Raw genomic sequence first — 21,592 nt, forward strand, 5'->3', positions numbered from 1 at the left:
ATTTCTAGGGATCATGGTGCAAAAAGGCGAGTGAATCATGCATGCAATAAAAAATGAAAGTGGGGGTGACAAAATGGAACCTCTGAATTGAAAAATAATTCATGGCAATTGGAAAAGATAAAGAAAGTGTAATAAGCAATGGGAAAACAGGTGCCAAAAAAGGTTCCTCTATCTTTGGTTATACCCTTAATTAGATCCTGCCTGGGGCACCTTCATCCTGTTCTGGAACAAAACCCAGCAGCTGCCTTGGATAAGAGCAGAATTATTCCTGACATTCGTGGGACCTTTGGACGCAAGCAAGACCCAGCAGAATGAGCTCAGCAGAGCTACAGACCCCTAAGGAGAAGAGAAGCTAAAGGGAGGGAGGTGTGGATCACAAGGTCTTGTTTCAGCTAGAGCTTCAGTCTCAGAATGCAGGTAAACAGCTGTAGAGTAAACATCAGCCCCAATTTTTTTTCCATTTATGGGCCACACCCAGTGACTCTCAGTGGTTACTCCTGGCTATGCACTCAGAAATCGTTCCTGCCTTGGGGGACCATATGGGACGCAAAGGATTGAATCCAGGTCCTTCCTGGGTCAGCTGCATGTAAGGCAAATGCCCTACCACTGCACTATCACTCAGGCCCCATCTCCCCAATTGTCTGACCACTCAGCTGCATAAGTACAGGACAGAGACCAATGGATCCAGGGCTAGAACGATGCAAGAGGAAACAGCAATGATGTTATGAGAATTGATGTCATTGGCTATTTGTTGGTAAATCAATGGCGTATGAAAACAAAAATATGTTGAGAATCTTCAGTAGGGTAACAGAAACTGCTTTAATGTATCCTGATATCAAGCAGAAGTGAGCAGACCTTCATGAAAATGGGACATTTAGCCATAGTAAGAGAAAAATTATTCATAAAAGCTAATGTACTCAGACATGGGATCTCCTAGCCAGAAATTGGTGAGTATATAATGACATTTTCTAAGATTCAAAAAGTGTTCAAATAATTAAAGAAAATGTTCTAGTATATATTAATACAGAATCACAGATAGAAAAAATTATTTAGGATTGGAGTGATGCTCAAGTAGCCAACGTAGACCAGTGTGCAGACGGCTGGAGCTGGACCTCACACCTCAGGTTCTCCAGAGCACCACCAGGACCACCCTGGGAACTCGGAGCTGGATACGGCCAGGCAAGGACTTTAAAGCCAAACATTAAGTAAAACAAACAAAAATCTTTCAACAGAAATTCTAAAACTAATAAGCACAATCATTGAAATTAAAAAAATTTCAGAAAGTTCAAATGGTACATTCAAAAGTACAGAAAAGAAAACAGTGAAATAACAGATGGTTGACTGGAAAGCACATAGTGCAAAGGCACAGGGAAAATTCAAATCCAAAAGCATATTTTCAACATATAAACCAGAAACATTTAATCAAATCAAGTTAAGAGTTTCAGTTAGCAAAGGAAATAAAAGAGATAAAGAATGAATGTTTCTGAAGCCAGTAGATGAAAATCTTCAAATTGGGTAAAAAAAAAAAAAAGACATAAAATTAAGATTTTTATTTTTTAGGTACATCTGGTTGTGTTCAGGGCTTATTTCTTTCTATCCACTCTTTTCTACTTTTGGGTTTTGGGCTACATCCTATGGCAATCTGGAGTTACTCCTGGCTCTGCACTCAGAAATCACTCTTGGCAGCCTCGAAGGACTCTATGGGATGTCAAGGATAGAAACCAAGTTACCTTGCATACAGCAAGGTAAAGAAAGAGCCAACCCATTGTACTGTCTAAAACTTGGGCACAAGAGCATGTTTCTTGTTCTGCAATCTGGGAACACTCCTGTTGGGTTTGAAAACATTATTGAAATCAGATATAAAACCTAGATTGACTTACTATACTGTTTCTCCAGTCCCTATATCTAAGATTTTCTCTGAATACAAATGATAATGAACATATAAAACAAAACCTAGAATCCTAACAGTCAAATTTGGTGGGAGGTTCTCAGTAATGTTCAGGATGTCCTGGGCCCCACAGGTGATTTTAGACTACAGTTTAGCACCACAGTTTGGCAGTTTAGCACAAGGGTGCAATGTTGTTGTTCATACTCCAAGTTCCAGAAATGCCTGGACCATAGCAGTACAGAGGTCCCCAGAGTGAATACTTGAGGAGCATATAATGGTGAGAATCAAACCCAGGTCAAGAGCATGCCCAGCATGTACCCTCACTGCTCTACCATCTCCCAGAGCTGCACCAGTCTAATTTAAAAAAAGGTCCATCATAAAGATCTCAAGGATAATATCCACCAAACTTCTGCCATCCAGAGGTCACTGGCTTCACTTTAGGAGACTCAATTCAAGAAGTTGGGTTGACATGTGTCAAATTCTGGAAGAGAAAATTCCTAATTTGCCTGCAAGAATTCAAAAAGCAAAATGATATCTTATTAAGTGGTGGAACAAATAACAGCCAGGGTAATAATAACAAAGAAAAATTATTTCTAACAAAATGCTCTGGAAGAAACATGAAAGAACCACTTAGAGAGGAAGAAAATGTCACCAGGGAGAGCTTGGGTATGAAAAACAGAGAAAAATTTGGGGGAAAGAGTAAATAAGTAAAGCTGGAGGAAATGTCATTTTGTTTTATGATGCCTTTAAAAAAACATATGGCCGTTTAAAATAAATATACTTTTGTAAATATATAATAAATACACAAATATGTATGACAAGACATAGAGATGTCAGGGAACAGAAATGTCCAAGTTCCTATATTTCATCAGAAGTCAGTGAATATTACCTTGAAGATGACTTTGATAAAGGTATATATTATAATAAGTGGAACCAACACAAAAACACGTGCAAGAATATAGCTATCATGTAAAATAGATAATTACAGAGACTGAAGGGATAGTACAGCAAGCAGGGAGCTTTCCTTGTACATCATAAAGACTCTTCACTCTCCAAAAGAATATTCAATTTGTGGTAAAACACAGCCTTTTTTAAATAGTGAAAACTTGACAAAACAAAGACCTGGTACATGTCATGATACATGGAATAGTCTAAAAGGTATTAGAGGAGAAACTTCTGCTTAAAATTTGGTACCAACTGAACAGACATGCAGTAATGAGGGGTAACAGTGTTTTAGATGCTAAAGAATTTCATCCACTAGTAACAAAAGTGGTAAAAATGAGAAAAGACACTTTAGAAATAAAAGCCAGACTAGGCTGCAAGAAAGGAACATTAATAAATCTAAATGATTTTTATCATTGTAATTTAGTAAAAGTAATGGTCACTATTTTAATTATTTATGACAAAGAAATGGTTGGAAAATTTTACAATAGTAATAAAAATGTGGAGGACCCAGACCAAGTGCCAAACAGAGGTATAAATTAAATGCATTCATGGACATAGCTTTGAAATTTCATTTTTGTTAGTTTGGGGGCCATACCCAGTGATGTGCAGGGTTTAGTCCTGGCTCTACACTCAGGTAGGCTCAGGGAACCTTATGGGATGCCAAGGATCAAACCCTAATCAGCTGCATACAATGGCATAGTACATACTATCACTTCAGCCATGTTTTGAAATTTCTTTATGTCAAACACCAGGAGTCAAATCTTACTAGAAAATAGAGATATAAGGGGAATGAGAGAGGAGAAGATAGATAGAAGATGAGAGAGGGAAGGGAGACAGATGGGAGAGAGAAATGGAGGGGGAGGGTAGAGGGAACAAGGGAAAGTGGGAGGGAGAGTGGTAAGGGAGAGAGAAGGATGGGCAAGGGAGGCAAGGAGAGATATTAGGTATAAAGAAACCAGGATTTCTTAATCATCACCATCTTTATTAACCCTCCAAGAGCTTTCTTGCCTTTTTCCAAGTACCCTGGATGCATAAGTACCAGATTAGAAATCGGAACAGCCAAGATACAGAGAATGTCCCCTGGTAGAACAGATAAGCCATGGTTGTCAATAATTGAAGGAAAATGGCCATGAGGAAATTGAATTCCTGAGGAAGGACTTGGGATTTGGAAGCTCATGGTGAGTCAGTTGTGAACTGGGGGTACACACGGGAGCTGACATACATACATGTCAGCTTCTATGAATACATCACTCACACAAAATTCTAGACCTTCTAACTATGGGGAGAAGAATTCAGAACCCCACATAAAATCCTTGTGGCCCATAAGGCTCTAGGATTGGTCCCAATCAAGGCCACCAGGTGACAGGACATCACAACCTGCCTCTTTCATGTCTTTGCTCAGGTGAGTGCCTAGGAACAAGTCCTGCCACTTTGCATACTGCTGCTGCCGCCATCTACTTTCTCAGATCTCAGACAGAGCTCTCAGAAAGTCACTAGGATGGAATCAAATCATGCCAAGTCCTGGTCCCACCCCACAGTATCTGTAGAAATGACTCTGCATCTGGAATCCCTTATGGCCACACCACTAGTTCATAAAAGATTGACAGCTTATAGTGTACAATTCAGGTGCATGGTCAGAGTCAGTAGGAACATTCCAGATGCCTAATAAGCAAGTCAAATGTCAGCATTGGTGATCAGAAGTCTCTGTACCACTCAGACATGCTCATATGTAAAGGTTACACTCAGTGTTACCAACTAACTCCCTGTCAGCTTTGAACACCAAGCCCTGATATTGGATATTTATCTCAAGCCAATAGACAAAGCTCAGGTCATAATTCCCAGTAAATGGGCTTTGAAATTCAAACTGTGGACAGTGTTCACAGGCTGACACTCAGGGATGGGCAAGAATGGGCAAAAACTTGGCAGAGCTCCTTTCCTCCTTCAGGCCCACCAATCTGATCCCAGAGTTCCTTAGAACGTATGAGATATGAGATAATGGAGGACATTCCAGAATATATATTGTCCTCAGTATTCTGCCTTACCTGAGCCCCTGACATGGACTGTTCCCAATGGCCAACCCTGCCTGGACACAGCTCACCTGGAGGAGAACATAGCCCCTTCAAAGGATCAAGGCCATAAAATCCTCAGTCCAGGAATGGGGAGCATAAGATGCACACAGCACTGGGTCCAGCTTCCAAACATTGGCCCATGTCCCCCTCTGTAACTGCCTTTGTTCCTGCCCTTTACTGGGAGAGAATTCCGGCCAGCAGCTTTCTCTCAACCGGGACAGAAGGCAGAAATCAGCTACAAATAATTCGCGAGTGTTAAGCTCTTTTGTGAATACCTAAAAAATTAAGCTGCAGAAGTTAGTAAAACGCTCATGGTGACGTATGCCAGTCAAGAGGCTTTAATGAGGGAGAGCAGGGTTTATATGCCCTGCTCCTGTGGGAGGGGTAGTAACATAGGATTGAAATATAAACCAATCAGATTTGTACAAGTACAACAATTTTAACCAATGGGAGCATAAACACATTTTGATGGCGGGAAGGATAAAGAGGAACCTGGCAGGATGGGGGGAGGGGAAGAAAATCCTTAAACAAATAGCTAATTGATATTTACGCAAATACAATTTTTGTTTAGCCTATTTTCCAATTAAATCTTTCTTTTGTGCAAGCAATAAGGATCATAATTTAAACTTTACAAAAACCTATCTATAATTTTTTTTTCTGATTCAACAATCTCCTTTTATTTTTTTTATTTTTTTTTTTTATTTTTTTTTTATTTAAACACCTTGATTACATACATGATTGTGTTTGGGTTTCAGTCATAAAAGGAACACCACCCATCACCAGTGCAACATTCCCATCACCCAAGTCCCAAATCTCCCTCCTCCCCCCCCCAACCCCCGCCTGTACCCTAAACAGGCTCTACATTTCCCTCATACATTCTCAATATTAGGACAGTTCAAAATGTAGTTATTTCTCTAACTAAACTCATCACTCTTTGTGGTGAGCTTCCTGAGGTGAGCTGGAACTTCCAGCTCTTTTCTCTTTTGTGTCTGAAAATTATTATTACAAGGGTGTCTTTCATTTTTCTTAAAACCCATAGATAAGTGAGACCATTCTGCGTTTTTCTCTCTCTCTCTGACTTATTTCACTCAGCATAATAGATTCCATGTATATCCATGTATAGGAAAATTTCATGACTTCATCTCTCCTGACAGCTGCATAATATTCCATTGTGTATATGTACCACAGTTTCTTTAGCCATTCGTCTGTTGAAGGGCATCTTGCTTGTTTCCAGAGTCTTGCTATGGTAAATAGAGCTGCAATGAATATAGGTGTAAGGAAGGGGTTTTTGTATTGTATTTTTGTGTTCCTAGGGTATATTCCTAGGAGTGGTATAGCTGGATCGTATGGGAGCTCGATTTCCAGTTTTTGGAGGAATCTCCATATCGCTTTCCATAAAGGTTGAACTAGACAGCATTCCCACCAGCAGTGGATAAGAGTTCCTTTCTCTCCACATCCCCGCCAACACTGTTGATTCTCATTCTTTGTGATGTGTGCCATTCTCTGGAGTGTGAGGTGGTATCTCATCGTTGTTTTGATTTGCATCTCCCTGATGATTAGTGATGTGGAACATTTTTTCATGTGTCTTTTGGCCATTTGTATTTCTTCTTTGTCAAAGTGTCTGTTCATTTCTTCTCCCCATTTTTTGATGGGGTTAGATGTTTTTTTCTTGTAAAGTTCTGTCAGTGCCTTGTATATTTTGGAGATTAGCCCCTTATCTGATGGGTATTGGGTGAATAGTTTCTCCCACTCAGTGGGTGGCTCTTGTATCCTGGGCACTATTTCCTTTGAGGTGCAGAAGCTTCTCAGCTTAATATATTCCCATCTGTTAATCTCTGCTTTCACTTGCTTGGAGAGTGCAGTTTCCTCCTTGAAGATGCCTGTAATGTCCTGGAGTGTTTTGCCTATGTGCTGTTCTATATATCTTATGGTTTTGGGGCTGATATCGAGGTCTTTAATCCATTTGGATTTTACCTTTGTACATGATGTTAGCTGGGGGTCTAAGTTTAATTTTTTGCAAGTGGCTATCCAATTGTGCCAACACCACTTGTTGAAGAGGCTTTCCCTGCTCCATTTAGGATTTCCTGCTCCTTTATCAAAAATTAGATGGTTGTATCTCTGGGGAACATTTTCTGAGTATTCAAGCCTATTCCACTGATCTGAGGACCTATCCTTATTCCAATACCATGCTGTTTTGATAACTGTTGCTTTGTAGTACAGTTTAAAGTTGGGAAAAGTAATTCCTCCCATATTCTTTTTCCCAATGATTGCTTTAGCTATTCGAGGGTGTTTATTGTTCCAAATGAATTTCAAAAGTGTCTGATCCACTTCTTTGAAGAATGTCATGGGTATCTTTAGAGGGATGGCATTAAATCTGTATAATGCCTTGGGGAGTATTGACATTTTGATGATGTTAATCCTGCCAATCCATGAGCAGGGTATGCGTTTCCATTTCCGTGTGTCCTCTCTTATTTCTTGGAGCAGAGTTTTATAGTTTTCTTTGTATAGGTCCTTCACATATTTAGTCAAGTTGATTCCAAGATATTTGAGTTTGTGTGGCACTATTGTGAATGGGGTTGTTTTCTTAATGTCCATTTCATCCTTATTACTATTGGTATATAGAAAGGCCATTGATTTTTGTGTGTTAATTTTGTAGCCTGCCACCTTGCTATATGAGTCTATTGTTTCTAGAAGCTTTTTGATAGAGTCTTTAGGGTTTTCTAAGTAGAGTATCATGTCATCTGCAAACAGTGAGAGCTTGACTTCTTCCTTTCCTATCTGGATTCCCTTGATATCCTTTTCTTGCCTAATCGCTATAGCAAGTACTTCCAGTGCTATGTTGAATAGGAGTGGTGAGAGAGGACAGCCTTGTCTTGTGCCAGAATTTAGAGGGAAGGCTTTCAGTTTTTCTCCATTGAGGATAATATTTGCCACTGGCTTGTGGTAGATGGCCTTCACTATATTGAGAAAGGTTCCCTCCATTCCCATCTTGCTGAGAGTTTTGATCAAGAATGGGTGTTGGACCTTATCAAATGCTTTCTCTGCATCTATTGATATGATCATGTGGTTTTTATTTTTCTTGTTATTGATGTTGTGTATTATGTTGATAGATTTACGGATGTTAAACCAGCCTTGCATTCCTGGGATGAAACCTACTTGATCGTAGTGGATGATCTTCTTAACGAGGCATTGAATCCTATTTGCCAGGATTTTGTTGAGGATCTTTGCATCTGCATTCATCAGTGATATTGGTCTGTAATTTTCTTTTTTGGTAGCATCTCTGTCTGGTTTAGGTATCAAGGTGATGTTGGCTTCATAAAAGCTATTTGGAAGTGTTTCTGTTTGTTCAATTTCATGAAAGAGTCTTGCCAAGATTGGCAGTAGTTCCTCTTGGAAAGTTTGATAGAATTCATTAGTGAATCCATCTGGACCTGGGCTTTTGTTTTTCGGCAGACATTTGATTACTGTTTTAATTTCATCAATGGTGATGGGGGTGTTTAGATATGCTACATCCTCTTCCTTCAACCGTGGAAGATTATAAGAGTCCAAGAATTTATCCATTTCTTCCAGGTTCTCATTTTTAGTGGCGTAGAGTTTTTCAAAGTAGTTTCTGATTACCCTTTGAATCTCTGTCATATCAGTAGTGATCTCTCCTTTTTCATTCCTGATACGAGTTATCAAGTTTCTCTCTCTCTCTTTCTTTGTTAGGTTTGCCAGTGGTCTATCAATCTTGTTTATTTTTTCAAAGAACCAACTTCTGCTTTCGTTGATCTTTCGGATTGTTTTTTGAGTTTCCACTTCGTTGATTTCTGCTCTCAGCTTTGTTATTTCCTTCTGTCTTCCTATTCTTGGGTCCTTTTGTTGAGCATTTTCTAGTTCTATTAGCTGTGTCATTAAGCTACTCAGGTAAGCTCCTTCTTCCTTCCTGATGTGTGCTTGCAAAGCTATAAATTTTCCTCTCAGTACTGCTTTTGCTGTGTCCCATAAGTTCTGAGAGTTTGTGTCTTTATTGTCATTTGTTTCCAGGAACCTTTTTATTTCCTCCTTGATTTCATCTCGGACCCACTGGTTATTGAGCATGAGGCTGTTTAACTTCCAGGTGTTAAAGTGTTTCTTCTGAGTCCCTTTGGAGTTCACAAATAATTTCAGAGCCTTGTGGTCAGCGAAGGTAGTCTGCAAAATTTCTATCCTCTTGATCTTATGGAGGTATGTTTTATGTGCCAGCATGTAGTCTATCCTGGAGAATGTCCCATGTACATTGGAGAAGAATGTGTATCCAGGTTTCTGGGGATGGAGTGTCCTATATATATCCACTAGGCCTCTTTCTTCCATTTCTCTCCTCGGGTCTAGTATATTCTTTTTGAGTTTCAGTCTGGTTGACCTGTCCAGTGTTGACAAAGCCGTGTTAAGGTCCCCCACAATTATTGTGTTGTTGTTGATATTATTTTTCAGATTTGTCAACAGTTGTATTAAATATTTTGCTGGCCCCTCATTCGGTGCATATATGTTTAGGAGAGTGAATTCTTCCTGCTCTACGTACCCCTTGATTAATATAAAATGTCCATCTTTGTCCCTTACAACCTTCCTGAGTATAAAGTTTGCATTATCTGATATTAGTATGGCCACTCCAGCTTTTTTATGGGTGTTGTTTGCTTGGATAACTTTTCTCCAGCCTTTTCTTTTGAGTCTATGTTTGTTCTGACTATTCAGGTGCGTTTCTTGTAGGCAGCAGAAGGTTGGATTGAGTTTTTTGATCCATTTAGCCACTCTGTGTCTCTTAACTGGTGCATTTAGTCCATTGACGTTGAGAGAAAGAATTGTCCTGGGATTTAACGCCATCTTTATTTCAAAATTTGGTGTGTCTTTTGGGTAGTCTTGTCTTAGATTAGGTCTTTCAGTTTTTCTCTTAAGACTGGTTTTGTGTCTGTGAAGTTTCTGAGCTGTTTTTTGTCTGTGAAACCATGTATTCTTCCGTCAAACCGGAAAGTGAGTTTTGCTGGGTATAGTATTCTGGGTGAAGCATTCATTTCATTCAGTCTTGTCACAATATCCCACCACTGCTTTCTGGCATTGAGCGTTTCTGGTGACAGGTCTGCTGTAAATCTCAGGGAAGCTTGCTTGAACATGATTTCCCCTTTTGATCTTGCTGTTTTCAGAATTCTGTCTCTATCTGTGGGATTTGTCATTGTGACTAGGATGTGTCTTGGGGTGGTTTTTCTGGGGTCTCTTTTGGTTGGTACTCTTCGGGCATGCAGGATTTGATCACCTATATTCTTTAGCTCTGGAAGTTTCTCTTTAATGATGTTCTTGACCATTGATTCTTCCTGGAAATTTTCTTCCTGGGTCTCTGGGACTCCAATGATTCTTAAGTTGTTTCTGTTGATCTTATCATAGACTTCTATTTTCGTCTGTTCCCATTCTTTGACTAATTTTTCCATTGTCTGCTCATTTGCTTTAAGTTTTTTGTCCAATCTCTCCTGCTGTATGGAATTGTTATGTATCTCATCTTCCACAGCACCAAGTCTATTCTCAGCTTCTGATACCCTGTCCCAGAGCTTATCCATTTTGTCATTCACTTCGTTTACTGACTTTTTCAGTCCTGTTAGTTGACATGTTATTTCAGTTTGGAGTTTTGTCATTTCTGCCTTCATATTTTCTTGGTTCTTATTAGTGTTCTGTTCAACTCGATCCATGGTTTCTTGGAGTCTGTTGAGCACCTTCCATATTGCTAGTCTAAAGTCCTTATCTGAGAGGTTGATTAGTTGTTCAGTCATTATCTGGTCCTCAGAATTGTCATCTTCATTCTCTATGTCTGATGCTGGCCTGCGTTGTTTCCCCATTGTCACACTTGTATTGTGGGTTTTTTCTACGTGTTGTAGTGGTATTCATTGTCTATATGATGTAGGCAGCACACTCCTCTGGCTCCTCCCTTTCTGGATGGGCTGACTTGCCTCTAAGGGAGGGGAGTCCTCCGTGGATGAAGCCTCACACTGGGACAAATCTTAGGCCCGAGCATGCAACAGAGAAGACAGTCCAGAGAGAAATGTTTGCTTCTGTGATATAGCGCCGTTCTTAGTGTGATTTTTCCTTCTTGTTGCAATGGAGTTCTTTCCTCTGAGCCTCTTTTTGCCCCACTCGCAAGAGTTTCACGCAAGAGGACAGTAGACAGACATAGACAGGTCACACTCACAGTCTTTCACAGCTGAGCCCAACTGGGCCGGTGTACTTTCGCGGATTTTCCCCGCCTGGTGTCACACACAGGGAGCCAGCTTTTGCAAAGGTTAGCCGGTTTTTATGCTCTGAAGTCCCTCCCTGAAAATGGCGTCTGGGCGAGCGAGGTTTCTGGAGGCTCTTTTTGCCCCACTCGCAAGAGTTTCACGCAAGAGGACAGTAGACAGACATAGACAGGTCACACTCACAGTCTTTCACAGCTGAGCCCCACTGGGCCGGTTTACTTTCGCGGATTTTCCCCGCCTGGTGTCACACACAGGGAGCCGAAACCTATCTATAATTACGTGTTTGAGAGCAGTTACAAAAACAGGTTCCATGGAAAGGTTAAGGAATCTGGTTAAGCCAGATTCTGTGTGCTGGGCTAAATTTATTTGCAGAGTTTTCAGTTGGCTCGGGGCTAAGCAAACTTTTATGGCTTGAATCAGGCGGTGGAAAATTCATTCAGAGTTGCTTTGATATGTGGGATGCTCCGTCTCCCACACCCCTCACTACAAGAAATCAAGGCAGAGGCTTGTGTCTGACTGGATGATGTCACTGAAGTAGAAAGTTAGAGTATGTTCTACACAGGATGAAGATATGCAGAAGGAGGTAGCTCGTGGGCAAAGTCAGCATCTTCTGTTGCTTGTATTGAGTTTCCATAATGCCATGGGGTTCTAACTCCTCATGTCAAGCACAAGGAAATTCAGTCATAGGAGAAGAGTTTCACTTGCACAAGGACAGAAACATCTTTCTGTTCTGGTTTGAATTTTGCTTTTGGGCCAAACCTGGCTATGCTCAGGGCTTACTTGTGGCTCTACATTAATTTATAATTTTGAGTTATTCAAAAAACTAATCAGATTCTGACAAAGAAGAAGAAAGACATTACTGACAAAATAACTATGCCTACAAGTTTTCAGGCCTAAAGATAACAATTCTGTTAAGCATATCCAAGGCATGTGATTGGCTGCCAACAATTTATATAGGTTAAATACTAAAATAAATCAAAGCTATTTGTTGTACATCAACAAGTATGATTTACAGTTCTTTAACAACATTTGAGAATTGAAACTCTCCATTATTTTTTATGAATATCTGTCTGACCACAGTTGAGCCTTACATATCTGGATGCAGGGCCATAAGCGAGTGAAGAATGACTCTCCAGCCTCTCAGTTGGTGGTGAGTCAGTCTGGCCTGTCTCTTTATAGCAGTTACATCCTTTATTTTCACATTGTTTCTGACACTCATCTGTCCTCTCATTTAGCAGAGTCCCCAATTCTATTTGTATGGAAGGGGACAAATAATCTTTGTCTTCCATTCATCTTTGGGCCTCTTAAGCAGCACTGATAGAGACCCCTGAGTCACTTCCAGCTTTCAGAATTTGGGGACTTTCAGAGTTAGCCCCAGCCACATTCAGGTGAGCATAAAGTACCAGGAAGTTTGCATATGTAAGCAAGCATCCCAATCCTCAAATCCTCTCCTGGCTCTATTTCTTTTAATTGACACATCAAAAGGCAAAACTTGGCTTTATCCTGTATACATGAGAGAGCTGGACATGGCAGGAGAGAGAATTGGCAAGTATTCAGGGCTATTAGTTGAAAAGATGCCAGGAGTAGACAGACGCTCAGGGCCACTACCTCTGTGTAGATGCAGAATCAGTGCTTCTCCTCAGGGCCGATTGCAGTTCTGGGTTACTACAGATGAGATGACACACACTAAGCAGCACCTGAGTTACCTGGGATGCAAAAACAATATGCAAAGAGGCTAGAAATCTTCATTCAGATCCACTTTATGCAAATAAAGTTCACAGTGAGCAACACCATAATTAGCAATGAGTTGACCAAGTACTGATAGACCAAATATAAATCAGGGGTGTCTTGGGGGTGACCATAATTCTGGTCCATACAGTTCACATGTTTAGACACAGGATTCTGTCTGGAGCTTGTCCCTTCACAGCCTCTTCATTTAGGGGGCTGACCCCCACTTGGGGTGACTCCAGTTTTGCTTTTATTTTTCATGTCATTTTGCAGCTAGGAAGTCTATACACAGCTGATGTCTCTAAGTGGTCCATGTAGCGTGAGTCTCACTGATCTAACATATAATCAAGAGAAGGTACTTGGCCTGGAAAATCCAGTATACCAGCTCCTTAATCCAGACTTTCAATTTCTGGGGAAACCATCCTTCTGACCCTCTGATGGGTTGCTCTGGGGTCATTTTGCAGCTGGAAATGAGAAGTAAACTTCTCTCATTTGCCCTTTGGAGATGGAAAATGATTTTGGGGGATTTTCAAGGTTAAGGCAGCACATCTGAGCCAGATATTCCTGTTAGTTCAACAGAAAATTGGGTTTCAGGACATTCTGCCAACTTGAAGACTAACTAACTGTGACACAGGTTAAGACCTAAGGAAAGTTTAAAAGCAAGGCATGCAGGAAATAAAGAGCACTAAAGACAGCTGCCAATGGGACCTCATGGAGGTCAATACTGCAAGAAAAGATAATTTTTCATAACTAATAGGGCTGCAGGGGAGAGAAGCTGTGCTTTTCTTGAAGGCAAGAAGAGAAAGGAAAGGGCTGGAGAGATGAGCCAGTGGATAGGCTCCCAGATCCACCAGGGCCAATTTCCCACCACAGGGAGGGAAGTGGTTTCTAAGCACAACTGGATATTGCTCCAAAACAACAGAAAAGGGGGGAGAGAGATGGAAAAATAGAGGGAAGATTGTCAAAGATAAATACAGAGAGAAAGATAAACAGAGGGAGAAGGACAGAGAAAGGAATAAAAAGAAATAGAGGGGCTGGAGATAATACAATGAGTAGAGCATCTTATATGCACTTGACCCAGGTTCAGTCCCCAGAATCACATGTGCTCCACAAAGCACCTCCAGGAGTGAACCCTGAGCCCAGAGACAGGAGTGAGTTATAAACAACACCGATTTGCCCCCCCCAAATGGTAGAAAGAATGAAATAATGAAAGAGAGGGAAAGAGGGAGTGAAGAAGGGAAGAAAGAAGGAAAGGAGGAAAGAGGGAGGAAAAAAGGAAGAAAAGAAGGAAGGAGGGAAGAAAGGATTGATTCCTGAGTCTAGCAGCACACCTTTGAGGAAAGTAGAGGAAACATAAGTTCAATAATGCGGCCACTTTCCAAGTTCTCACAGGGGCACCTCAGTTTCCCATGGAGGAAGCACTAGACATCCCAACTCTCTGATTCACTGGCCTTCTTGAGGTTCTTCTGAGTTAAGGAAGTGAGAAAACAGAGAAAAGAGGTTAATGCACCAGAAGGAAAAGAACCAGCATGGAACCAGAAGTCAGATTCCTGGCCTGTCACTGACTGGTTTTACAGTCCCATTTCCAGCTCCTGGTTCCCTGGTGCACCAGACCATGTGCCCATCAGACACTGAAGTGTTTGTGAGGGCAGCAAGTCTCTTGGCAGTCTGGGAAAGATGTGTAAACTCTCAGGACCTCAGTGTCTCCTGAAAAATGAAAATTAAATTACTGAATTCTCCAGGTAGCCAGAGTTGGAATCAACTCTGTAAATGTGTAAAAATCATAATTATGATAGCTAATGAGAAGCTGTCTTATGCCAAGGTCTGTGCTGAATGCCCTGGTGAGTCTATCTTGCAGACTTTCTTCAGGGTTCTGGGATGATGGCGGAATCAGATGCTAAAACCCTCCTGCCTGTCTAATCAGAGATGCTTTGCATACACAGTCACACATACCCACACAAGTCCAAGTTGACACAGGTCACACACACTGGCACATGGAGACACACAGGCATTGAACACATACATATGAACACATACATATAAGTGCATACATACATGGATGTATAAATGCATACATAGATGCAGAGACACAAACATATATATATACAGACATCATATACACACAAATACACAAGTACAGATATATAGATAGATAGATAGATAGATAGATAGATAGATAGATAGATAGATATCTATATATATATATACTAGCTACACAGACAGGCACACATAAATGCATGAACTCAGAACTCAGCTATTAACAGCTTTGTTAATCATGGTGTCTAGTTATACAAAGGGACAGAAAAAAGTCTGCTGAGAAGAAGCTCTGGAAGCTTCTAGAAGTGGGGATCACACAAGACACCAGGATGTACTGAATCGAGAACTGGGCTTCAGGCCTTGTCTTTTTGTTTCACCCCTGCTTTGTGGATTGTATGTGGAAAAAACAGCTGCTTTTTCCCTAGTCTCTGTCTTCATCAAGGCCAACTCCCAGTCCATCTGATTGGCTAGATGACTGAGGTGAAGAGGTGGGGAGAGAACTTTGAGAAGCCCGAGAACATGGAAGAGACATGACTGATTCATTAGCATCAGAGGGCAGAGGATAACAAAGGACTGTGTTCTGACTCCGAATCCCATGGTAGTGCAGGAATGAAGTGGGTGTGGAAGGGAGTAGAGAAGAGTAGAGCAACTTTTTATGGGTGGCAGGCTCTGAAACTTAGAGGGAAGGGGAAAGGAGGGGAGCCCTCTCTGCAGAGAGTTGTGAAGTAGAAATTTGATTATATTATAAACTGAAGCTCAGCCTGTGAAAATGGAAAAATTTAATTCATGAAGCTGCACACTTGAAACAGACTTCAAAGTAAAGGTACAGATGAAGTTTTTTACTCTTTCCTTGCTTTTAACACCATGGTTTACATAGTTGCTCATTTACAATTTTCTCTGAGTTTAGTATTCCAACATCAATCCCACCACCAGGCACATTCCCTCCACCGTTGGTCCACCCATCAAGCCTGATCCCTTGGCAGGCATGAAGCAATTTACTTTATAATGCTTGTTTACATCTAAGTGGTAATGGAATCATTGTGGGGAGGGGGAACCTTTAGCAAAAGAAAATTTGTAAAAATTGTTGTCTTACACTGGGACCATTGAGTCAATGTCTGAAGGTTTTCTAAGCTGTTTGTTGCTAGTTGATCCTTCTGGTTTGGGTTTGGATTTTTTTTTTTTAGTTTTTGGGCCACACCTGGCAGTGCTCAGGGGTTACTCCTGGCTGTCTGCTCAGAAATAGCTCCTGGCAGGCACGGGGGACCATATGGGACGCCGGGATTCGAACCAACCACCTTTGGTCCTGGATCGGCTGCTTGCAAGGCAAACAACGCTGTGTTATCTCTCCGGGCCCTGGGTTTTGGATTGTTAACCTTAGGTGGTTTCTATGTTACTTTGACATCTAATTTGGTACCTTCCTGCTAAGGTGTCAGTGTTGAAAAATTTGGAGATGACTTAATGGCCACATATGTGATTGTACACTCCTGGGATTTCAGGTTCTGTGGCTGCCATGGCAGTGACTATGGGACATATCTGTGGCTGCCAGGGCTTCTGGAAGTAAAGAAGGGCAGAGTAGGGAGACTAGATGCATTCACTCCGAGAAAACTTTGGAATTCTCAGCCTAAATATAGGCATACCTGGATTATTGGTTGGTCAGACATCTCTGCAGAAATCAGTACTAAAGTGGTTAAGTTGGGCCATTGGTGGTGATTGTGTCTTGTAGGTACAGCTGCCAAGCCTTCAGTATGATGGAGGTTTAGCTCACCCCTTCTCCCCAAGAGTGCCCTATTTTTCAACTGTAAAACATATAAACTCATGATTTATTGTGGCTTGGTTTACATCTCTCTTTTTTTTTTTTTTGTTCTTTGTTTTTTGGTTTTCGGATCACACCTGGCAACACTCAGGGGTTATTCCTGGCTCTATGCTCAGAAATTGCTCCTGGCAGGCTTGGGGGATCATATGGGATGCCGGGATGCGAACCACCATTCTTCTGCATGCAAGGCAAACACCTTTCCTCCAAGTTATCTCTCCAGCCCTGGTTTAATAAAATGAATTTGTGTTAGTTAGTGGACATAACAGTGGATGTCAGATGATGAGTTTAACGTCTTAATGGCCATCTACATTTAAGCAGAGAAGTAGTTTCATGGAAGTCAGGGCGGAGGTTGGGCTTCCCCCCCCACCCTTAGTAGTTTCTGGGATGGCAGAGATGGACAGAGAGAAGAAAGCAGGTTTCCTTCTCATTTCCATCTCTCCCCTCCCCAATTCACATAACTCCAATGTTCCTATTGGAACACCCTATTTTTACCCCAAACAAAGGCATTTCCTAGCTTCCTCCTTCCTCTTTACCAATCCCTTTGACATGTAAAAGTCAACCTAAACTAGATTAGCTTAATAGGTACTTTTGCCTTTCACTCAACCCTCCCCCTCAGAGTTGGGTTTGAGCTGGTTAATAAGAAAAGGTTTTGATTTGGTGGGCCCAGAGACCATAAGGCTAGAAGCCACCCAATTCCATGTTTCTCTCCTTCATGAATATCTTAGTTTATTAATTTGTGTGGTAACCTTGCTTCAGACCCACTCACCCAGGGTTGGAATTATGGCTTATGGGGTATTTTTACAGACCCTATTAGCAAAAACCTCGATTCCATCTGAAACTGGAATCCATCTACCAATGTGGCAGCCCAGATTCTATTGTCACTCTGTACATGTAGACCCAAGCATATGTAAATATAGATTTTTTTTTATATAAAAAACACATTTTCTGCAAACTGAAAAGACAAGGGATCCCTTGGGCTTGTGTCTGCCAAGTCACTGACATCAAAAGCAAAGGATCTTTCTTGTCTAAATACAAACACTGGCTATATTTTCCTCCTGCAGGTAGCAAAGTTGTTGAAATCAACAAGCCCGGGGAAGATTAAAAGGCCCTGACTGCCGTGTGTTCTCCCCTTTGTGGGTGGGAGTTGTGTGGCCACAGAATTCTGTTGGTTGTCAGAGGTGAAGAGAACCTCCTCACAGTCGGGAAGATTCCTTCCATCTTTTTTTCTACTTGTGGTACAGGCTGCATGGTGCAGTCATGTCTTTAGACTGTAAATGATGTATGAAATTAAATAAAATATCCCACACCAGTGCACTCAGCCAGACTTTTGTCAGGGCTATTTTTGCTCCCCAGACTTCAGGGGTGTCTGGAAAAGCACACTCTATGAGATACAACCACCAGGAAAATGAAATGATGCTTTTAAAAAATCAATGCTGCACTTCCTCCTTCCAATTCTCTTCCTATATCACAGGAAGAGTGTTTAGAGAAATGTTTCTACAGATACCAAGGGGTTCCAATGAATCAGCATAGTTTTTCTTTAAGCTTTGTCTCAAGCCATCTTCATTTCAGGCCAACTTTTATCTTCTTTTGGGGGGCACACCTGTTCGTGCTTGGGGGTTAGTCCTGGGTCTGTGATCAGAAATTATATGTGGCAATCTTGAGGGACCATATAGGATGCCAAGGATTGAACCTGGGTTGATCAGCATGCATGACAATTGCCCTCCCCTCTGTACCATTGTTCCAGCCCCTTCCCTTCCCTTCTTGAAGTGGAGGGTGATTGTGCTTTCTTTTGCTAGACTCCCACTTAACCATGATCTAGACCTGGAGTCCATGAACATCTGTGAACTGGAGTCACCTAACATAATGTTCAATTGATATTATGTTCACATGCTGAGTCTGTATTTGTGTCTTGTCCTGCCTGTAGGACAGGTTATTTTCGTGGGTATAGAGGGGTCCCAGCCTGAAAAGAGAAGGGGGGGAAAGAAGAGACAGAGACCAAGTAAAGTGCCTTATCAAGGTCTTGCTTTATTGATTGGTACAGGCTCTTTTTAAGCACACTTTTTACAGGGGGTGGAGAGAAGGCAGGATAAACAGCCTGCATTACAGAGGTCATCTTACAGGTAATCTTTGCATGCCATCTTTACATAGGGGCACAGTAATACCTCAGGGTTAGTGATGTTTCAAGGACCTAACAAGCTTCCTGGAATATATGTCTGATAGGAAACTGTGATATTTCTTAGGGTTTTGGGGCTAGTCAATGTCTTAGGTTATGTACTCTTGCCACACAAGACTGGTATGTCCTGCTGAATTCCATATTGGTCTCTGACAGTGTGTGTGGAAGCTTAACCACCCATGGCACCATCATGAGTCAGCACCTTCAGATGATGGGACTTTGAGAGAATCTATTCAGCAACAGTAGAGGGTAGAAATCCAATTTTAAATTAACTTTGTGCAGCCAGGAATGAGCTCCCATGTTGGGCATACACCCTGCATATAATATGTATATATATGTACATATATACATATATAATATATATTAAATTCTCAGCTGAAAAAAATAAGAACCTGAAGTTAGGTTCCATTAACTTAAAAAATAGTATTACAGGGGCCGGAGAGATAGCATGGAGGTAAGGCATTTGCCTTTCATGCAGAAGGTCATTGGTTCAAATCCCGGCATCCCAATTGGTCCCCCGAGCCCACCAGGAACGATTTCTGAGCATAGAGCCAGGAGTAACCCCTGAGCGCTGCTGGGCGTGACCCAAAAACCAAAAAAAAAAAAAAAAAAAAAAAGGTATTACAATAGCCTTCTTAAAAAAAATTTTAGTGTTTTGTACAACTTCAGAGCTGCATGTGAGATTAAATTGTTGATTTGCTCAACAACTGTCTTTTAAATTAGTGTCTGTCTTCTCTCAGGAGATAAGTCCAATGATAGTAGGAATGGGGAATTAGTTTGCAAATTATGCCTAATTAACAGACTAGATGTGTAAAGTGTAAAGAAACAAGATGATCTCTGAGCTGGTGGTTTCCAGGGAAGGTTTCAGTAAAATGGTCCTGAAAGATGAAAGAGAACACAGGCGAGCAGGGTGAGTGCAAGTAGAGAGATGGTCGAGGATAACTAGCCATTCTGCTAAATGGCGGCTTTGCTTTATCTTGCATTTCTTTGGAGGAAGGATCTGGGAGCTTATCTAGCAAATGCACCAAAACCAACTTCCAGAGTATTTTATCTCACCAGCAGTGAGAAAGTTCTAGCTCTATCACATCCTCTCCGATACCCATTGGGTCAGCTAAGCAGAACTTTGGAGTGGTGGAGGGTAGTAGCCACAGGGACCTCAAGTCCCCACTACCCCCAAGCTATATGCTCTGAGTCTCTAGGGACCTCAGTTGTAATCAATTCTCTTAGTGCAGTGAATTGATCAATAGAGGATTCAGTCCCCTTGGGTTTCTTTAATTGGTTGACTTGATTATTACACTCATTGGAATGGTTTTGCTTCTTCTAAAGTTGTAAGGCTGAAGTTCTAACCTCCAAAGTGATGGTATTAGGAGGTAGGGGTAATAGAGTGTTTTCTTAGGTCATTGAAATGGAGAGTTTGTGATGCGGTCCCTAGAACATTCTATCTTTCTCTCTTATGAGGCCACAGTGAGAAGTTCCATCTGGAAGACAGCTTTCTTCTACTAATATGAATTGGGCCAAAGATCTCAGACTTCCAAGATCCTCAACTGCGAGAAATGACTGTTTCTAACATCCCATGTCTGAGGTTGTGCCTCAGGAGCCAGATTGAAAAAGCACCCAGTTTGAGTGGTTTTCTAAAATTTTGGGGGTAAGTTCTCCCAGTCTGGAGAGACTTAATGGTATTCTTGAGTGACCACTATTATTTAGAAGGAAGTCCAACTTGCCAATAGTTTCCTCTAAGGATTTCTCTTTTGATGTTGCATTTAAGAAATATTGGCCAAGACACATGAAAAAATGTTCCACATCACTAATCATCAGGGAGATGCAAATCAAAACAACGATGAGATACCACCTCACACCCCAGAGAATGGCACACATCACAAAGAATGAGAATCAACAGTGTTGGCGGGGATGTGGAGAGAAAGGAACTCTTATCCACTGCTGGTGGGAATGCTGTCTAGTTCAACCTTTATGGAAAGCGATATGGAGATTCCTCCAAAAACTGGAAATCGAGCTCCCATACGATCCAGCTATACCACTCCTAGGAATATACCCTAGGAACACAAAAATACAATACAAAAACCCCTTCCTTACACCTATATTCATTGCAGCTCTATTTACCATAGCAAGACTCTGGAAACAACCAAGATGCCCTTCAACAGACGAATGGCTAAAGAAACTGTGGTACATATACACAATGGAATATTATGCAGCTGTCAGGAGAGATGAAGTCATGAAATTTTCCTATACATGGATGTACATGGAATCTATTATGCTGAGTGAAATAAGTCAGAGAGAGAGAAAAACGCAGAATGGTCTCACTCATCTATGGGTTTTAAGAAATATGAAAGACACCCTTGTAATAATAATTTTCAGACACAAAAGAGAAAAGAGCTGGAAGTTCCAGCTCACCTCAGGAAGCTCACCACAAAGAGTGATGAGTTTAGTTAGAGAAATAACTACATTTTGAACTGTCCTAATATTGAGAATGTATGAGGGAAATGTAGAGCCTGTTTAGGGTACAGGCGGGGTTGGGTGGGGAGGAGGGAGATTTGGGACTTGGGTGATGGGAATGTTGCACTGGTGATGGGTGGTGTTCCTTTTATGACTGAAACCCAAACACAATCATGTATGTAATCAAGGTGTTTAAATAAAAAAAAAAATTAAAAAAAAAAAAAGAAATATTGGCCAAATCAAGATCACAAA

This window comes from Suncus etruscus, chromosome 2, assembly GCF_024139225.1.
Source record: "Suncus etruscus isolate mSunEtr1 chromosome 2, mSunEtr1.pri.cur, whole genome shotgun sequence".
Taxonomy (NCBI): Eukaryota; Metazoa; Chordata; class Mammalia; order Eulipotyphla; family Soricidae; genus Suncus; species Suncus etruscus.